Source organism: Boleophthalmus pectinirostris, unplaced genomic scaffold (genome assembly GCF_026225935.1).
Source record: "Boleophthalmus pectinirostris isolate CB_2022bp ecotype Guang Dong unplaced genomic scaffold, ASM2622593v1 HiC_scaffold_4, whole genome shotgun sequence".
In the NCBI taxonomy this organism is placed as follows: domain Eukaryota; kingdom Metazoa; phylum Chordata; class Actinopteri; order Gobiiformes; family Gobiidae; genus Boleophthalmus; species Boleophthalmus pectinirostris.
In genome coordinates this window covers 37,960,828-37,967,548 of record NW_026571353.1, presented here as the reverse complement: position 1 = coordinate 37,967,548, position 6,721 = coordinate 37,960,828, and the positions used below count along the sequence as shown (strand labels likewise).

The 6,721-nt window shown below is 41.7% G+C and overlaps 1 long non-coding RNA gene across 1 annotated transcript in view; it reads left to right on the top strand.

Moving 5' to 3' along the window:
- The first annotated feature begins 248 nt into the window (after positions 1–248).
- LOC129411291 (uncharacterized) overlaps positions 249–6,721 on the top strand; it is a 7,222-nt gene continuing 749 nt past the window's right edge. Inside the window, exon 1 of the long non-coding RNA XR_008633249.1 lies at positions 249–337. This is a non-coding gene — a long non-coding RNA (uncharacterized LOC129411291). The remainder of the gene's footprint in view (positions 338–6,721) is intronic.

The window sequence follows — 6,721 nt, the reverse complement described above, 5'->3', positions numbered from 1 at the left end:
TTAGACCTGTTTTAGTCCTGGTTTAGTCCTGGTTCAGTCGAGCATCATTTAAGTGACGTAAATGGGAAACGGCTGTGTGATCTAATGGGAAATCTGTCTCTTGCTCCCTCTTCTGGCAGTTTGACATCATTGCATTCTAGAACCTGAAAACCACCGACACCCTCCGTCTTATGTTATCATTTTTACTCACTCTTACTGTGTGTGTTTGTGTGTGTGTGTGTGTGTGCGCGTGTGTGTGTGACCCTGCAGCTGGACATGCCCTCAGAGCTCATCCTGGAGAATCTACACACCATAATGGCCGACGTTTACTCCCACAGACAGAGCACCGCAGATTTAGGTGAGTTGTAAAATCATTTTAAAAGAACTAATTATATTCTGAGCCAAAACCTCCTTTTGTCAAAGCCTGATCTCGTCACGTTTCAGAAGCTAAACGGAACTGGTTAGACTTAGACAAGACTTAAAGGTTGTATAGAGGATTTTTTTAAGAGAAATACAGCGACAGTCCTTGTGCGCGTTCAGAATTACTGTTGACGTTTCCTGTCTAGAGGTAATTTATCGACCGACGCGTCAGTTTTTAGACCCTTCGTCTGTTTCATTCGCGCCATCGGTGGAAGGAATCTCCAAGAATCACCTCAGTTTAGCTTCGCTCCTTTTCCCCTTCTCTTCTTCTTCTTTCAGCGACCTCAAAAACCGACTTTCTTTTGCGGCGAACTGGTCGTGGATTCTCGTCCGCCGTCGCGACAAACTTTGTGCGAAATGCGAGGAAGCGACAGTTTGAAAAAGCCTCTAAGAACCGCTGCATAAACCACATAATCCCCGCGCGCCGACAAGTCAGTTACACTAGGGAGATTGATTGACAACCCAACAGCCAATAGAAAATGAGGGAGCCTCGTTTTCTATTGGCTGATGTTTATCTGTCCTCAACACGTCCACAGTTGATAGATTTTCATTCTTTTTTTTTTGGTCATCATAATTACAAAGCTGCTGTGTCTCTGTAATGGTATTTTAAACTTTCATTGACAATTTGAAACAAAAAAAAAATCCTCCATACAACCTTTAAGCTGCGTTCAGACCGAGACGTCAAGGTGTCCAGTTTATATCGAAAGTCTATGTGGACGCACGTATATCCTGCTTTTTATCAAGCGTCAGAATCTGATGTCGATGCGGCGCGTCTTCACTGTTCTGGCGTCCAGGGCGTCAACACCAGACGTTGAAAAAGTGAAATTTTTGGTGTTGGTTGCGCCACATCAACCAATCAGGGACAACTACCCAGTAGGGCTGTAACGATATCCAAGTCTCATGATTAGAGCTGGGCAAAAAGGAGGGAGTATTATCTGTTACATAAAGGTGAGTTGTTGTACAGTTGTAGGGAGTATTATCTGTTACATAAGGGTGAGTTGTTGTACAGTTGTAGGGAGTATTATCTGTTACATAAGGGTGAGTTGTTGTACAGTTGTAGGGAGTATTATCTGTTACATAAGGGTGAGTTGTTGTACAGTTGTAGGGAGTATTATCTGTTACATAAGGGTGAGTGGTTGTACAGTTGTAGGGAGTATTATCTGTTACATAAGGTGAGTTGTTGTACAGTTGTAGGGAGTATTATCTGTTACATAAGGGTGAGTTGTTTGTACAGTTGTAGGGAGTATTATCTGTTACATAAGGGTGAGTGGTTGTACAGTTGTAGGGAGTATTATCTGTTACATAAGGGTGAGTTGTTGTACAGTTGTAGGGAGTATTATCTGTTACATAAGGGTGAGTTGTTGTACAGTTGTAGGGAGTATTATCTGTTACATAAGGGTGAGTTGTTTGTACAGTTGTAGGGAGTATTATCTGTTACATAAGGGTGAGTTGTTGTACAGTTGTAGGAGAGTATTATCTGTTACATAAGGTGAGTTGTTGTACAGTTGTAGGGAGTATTATCTGTTACATAAGGGTGAGTTGTTGTACAGTTGTAGGGAGTATTATCTGTTACATAAGGGTGAGTTGTTGTACAGTTGTAGGGAGTATTATCTGTTACATAAGGGTGAGTTGTTGTACAGTTGTAGGGAGTATTATCTGTTACATAAGGGTGAGTTGTTGTACAGTTGTAGGGAGTATTATCTGTTACATAAGGGTGAGTGTTGTTGTACAGTTGTAGGGAGTATTATCTGTTACATAAGGGTGAGTTGTTGTACAGTTGTAGGGAGTATTATCTGTTACATAAGGGTGAGTTGTTGTACAGTTGTAGGGAGTATTATCTGTTACATAAGGGTGAGTTTGTTGTACAGTTGTAGGGAGTATTATCTGTTACATAAGGGTGAGTTTGTTGTACAGTTGTAGGGAGTATTATCTGTTACATAAGGGTGAGTTGTTGTACAGTTGTAGGGAGTATTATCTGTTACATAAAGGTGAGTTGTTGTACAGTTGTAGGGAGTATTATCTGTTACATAAGGGTGAGTTGTGTTGTACAGTTGTAGGGAGTATTATCTGTTACATAAGGGTGAGTTGTTGTACAGTTGTTAGGGAGTATTATCTGTTACATAAGGGTGANTGTTACAAAGGGTGAGTTGTACAGTTGTAGGAAGTATTATCTGTTACATAAGGGTGAGTTGTACAGTTGTAGGGAGTATTATCTGTTACATAAGGGTGAGTTGTACAGTTGTAGGGAGTATTATCTGTTACATAAGGGTGAGTTGTTGTACAGTTGTAGGGAGTATTATCTGTTACATAAGGGTGAGTTGTTGTACAGTTGTAGGGAGTATTATCTGTTACATAAGGGTGAGTTGTTGTACAGTTGTAGGGAGTATTATCTGTTACATAAGGGTGAGTTGTTGTACAGTTGTAGGGAGTATTATCTGTTACATAAGGGTGAGTTGTTGTACAGTTGTAGGGAGTATTATCTGTTACATAAGGTGAGTTGTTGTACAGTTTGTAGGGAGTATTATCTGTTACATAAGGGGAGTTGTTGTACAGTTGTAGGGAGTATTATCTGTTACATAAGGGTGATTTGTACAGTTGTAGGGAGTATTATCTGTTACATAAGGGGTGTTGTACAGTTGTAGGGAGTATTATCTGTTACATAAGGAGTGAGTTGTACAGTTGTAGGGGAGTATTATCTGTTACATAAGGGTGTTGTTGTACAGTTGTAGGGAGTATTATCTGTTACATAAGGGTGAGTTGTACAGTTGTAGGGAGTATTATCTGTTACATAAGGGTGATTGTACAGTTGTAGGGAGTATTATCTGTTACAGTTGTACAGTTGTAGGAGTATTATCTGTTACATAAGGTGAGTTGTTGTACAGTTGTAGGAGTATTATCTGTTACATAAGGGTGAGTTGTTGTACAGTTGTAGGGAGTATTATCTGTTACATAAGGGTGAGTTGTTGTACAGTTGTAGGGAGTATTATCTGTTACATAAGGGTGAGTTGTACAGTTGTAGGGAGTATTATCTGTTACATAAGGGTGAGTTGTACAGTTGTAGGAGTATTATCTGTTACATAAGGTGAGTTGTACAGTTGTAGGGAGTATTATCTGTTACATAGGTGAGTTGTTGTACAGTTGTAGGGAGTATTATCTGTTACATAGGTGAGTTGTTGTACAGTTGTAGGGAGTATTATCTGTTACATAAGGGTGAGTTGTACAGTTGTAGGGAGTATTATCTGTTACATAAGGTGAGTTGTACAGTTGTAGGGAGTATTATCTGTTACATAAGGGTGAGTTGTTGTTACAGTTGTAGGGAGTATTATCTGTTACATAAGGTGAGTTGTTGTACAGTTGTAGGGAGTATTATCTGTTACATAAGGGTGAGTTGTTGTACAGTTGTAGGGAGTATTATCTGTTACATAAGTGCGAGTTGTAGGGAGACATGTTTTTAGGTGAATACATAAAAAATCTCTCTTAAAAAGTCCGTTATTAACTTTTTAAACTCAAATTCCGGGAGAAAGTGTCGCCGTCGTCTCCGTGCGTCTCATTCCGGACCATTTGAAGCCGTCGGGGTCAGTCTCATTAAACTCTGAAGGGGCCGCGCTCGTTTCGCCGTGATCTTTATCATAACAAAAACAAACTCCGGACTGTGAGTTTTCCCGAGCGTAAATGGCGCGTGGGATTCCGAGCGGCGCGACAACGCTCCCGCCTCATTAAACCGACTTTTAATGGACACACAAACTTATATAAATAAAATCCATCTTCTCTGTTTTTTAACACCAAAAAAGGTCGTTCTGTTTCCGCTCTCTGCACGTCTGTTTTCGATGGATAAAACCGCGGCGATTTGTCTTTCTGAGCGAGGGGAGGACAGGCTTCACGTCAGCTCTCTCCACTCTTTCTAAAAAATCAAAAAAACTTACAGATAGAAGCTTTTTTACGACCAGGATTAAACCAGGACTAAACCAGGACTAAACCAGCACTAAACCAGGACTAAAGCAGGACTAAAACCAGGACTAAACCAGAACTAAAACCAGGACTAAACAAGGACTAAACCAGGACTAAACCAGCACTAAATCCAGAATAAACCAGGACTAAACCAAAACTAAAACCAGGTCTAAACCAGGACTAAACCAGGTCTAAACCAGCACTAAATCCAGAATAAACCAGGACAAAAATCAGGACTAAAACTACGACTAAAACCAGGTCTAAACCAGGACTAAACCAGCACTAAATCCAGAGTAAACCAGGACTAAACCAAAACTAAAACCAGGACTAAACCAGAACTAAAACCAGGACTAAACCAGGACTAAACCAGGTCTAAACCAGGACTAAACCAGGTCTAAACCAGGTCTAAACCAGGTCTAAACCAGGACTAAACCAGGACTAAACCAGGACTAAACCAGGTCTAAACCAGGTCTAAACCAGGACTAATCTTGGACTAAGACTTAGAATCTAGTTCCGTCCGTGAGAGAACCCCGAGCCAGTGGAGCAGAGTGTCTGAAAGTTCGATCGGGCGTCGGCTGCTCTTCGTCTCGTTGAAGTTCTGCGTCGATCCTTTCGCCCGCGGTCACCTGACGGTCTACGCGGGCGCACCTCTGGCCCGTCCAGACACTCGGAACCGTAACGATGGCGTTTCACCTCTGCTGATATCGCCGTGATTTTAGTGAATTTCTATGAAGAAAAACGAAAAATCCACCACTTCGATTCAGTTTAAAAAAGCATCGTGACGTGCTTTACTCACGTTTGTACACATATTACTTTTTTTTTCCCTGTAATTCCACATTACTGCGCTACAGCCAAAAGCAACGCAGTACAGTAACTCACTACTTTTATAACATGTTACTCCCAACACTGTCTATTTACATGATGAAACAACTGTTATTAAACATTTTTACATCGTTATAATTTGTTTATTGACAGAAAAGAGGCATATTCACACTTTTGTTAACCTCCTGTCACACTGTACAATGTTTGACTCAAGTCGGAGTGAAAATATGTGTCGTATTTGAATAAAAAGTAGCTGGAGTTCTCTCTTTCACTCTGAACACGCTGTACTGTTTGTGTAAATCTATATAAAAGCACATATTCAGCGTTCCAGACGTTCCACACAGAGCCGGCGCTGGGTTCTGTATCGACCCGAGTGTTCAGATTTAAAGATCCCGTAGATTCGCGTTGGTCGTTTGTGCGTCAATGGGACAAAGGGCCGGAGAAGTGAGGAGGCGTTCGGGGACCGTGGGGAATCGCGGCTTCTCCGTGTGTGGGAGGGAATAATGTAAGAATATGGAGCTGTTTTTTTTTCGGTGGAGGAGCAGGAGGAAAACCGGAGTTCATGTGCTCAAAGAAGGAAAACACTAAACAAAACTCGGAAAAATTAAGCTCGTTAAAACACCGCGGGTCTGTGTTTGGTCTTGAACAGGACCTGGACGGTTCTCAAGCGTGAACTAAAGAAGTAGAACCAGGACTAGAACCAGGATTGCGACCAGAATTGGGACCAGGACTAGTGCCAGGACTACAACCAGGACTAGAACTGAAACTGGAACCAGGACTAGAACCAGATCTAGAACTAAAACTGGAACCAGGACTAGAACCAGGACTAGAACTAAGACTAGAACTGAAACTGGAACCAGGACTAGAACCAGATCTAGAACCAGGACTAGAACTAAAACTGGAACCAGGACTAGAACCAGATCTAGAACCAGGACTAGAACTAAAACTGGAACCAGGACTAGAGCCCGGACTAGAACTAAAACTGGAACCAGGACTAGAGCCAGGACTAGAACCAGGACTAGAACTAAGACTGGAACAAGGTCTAGAACCAGAATTGGGACCAGGGCTATAACCAGTAATAAAACAAGGTCTAGAATGAGGACTAAACCAGGACTAGAAATACAATTAGAAACAACTGGGATCAGTACCAGAATTAGTACCAGAACCAGGACTTGAACCAGGCATACCAGAACCTGGACTAGAACTAAAACTGGAACCAGGACTAGAACTAGAATCAGAACTAGAACCATGTCTTGAACCAGGACTAGAACTAAAATTGGAACCAGGACTAGAGCCAGGACTGAACCAAAATTGGGACCAGAGCTATAACCAGTAATAGAACAAGGTCTAGAACGAGGATTAAATCAGGACTAGAAATACAATTAGAAACAACTGGAACCAGAACCAGAATTAGAACCAGAACTAGTACCAGAACCAGGACTTGATGAACCAGGCATACCAGAACCTGGACTAGAACTAAAACTGGAACCAGGGCTAGAGCCAGGACTAGAACCAGGACTAGAACCAGGACTAGAACCAGGACTAGAAGCAG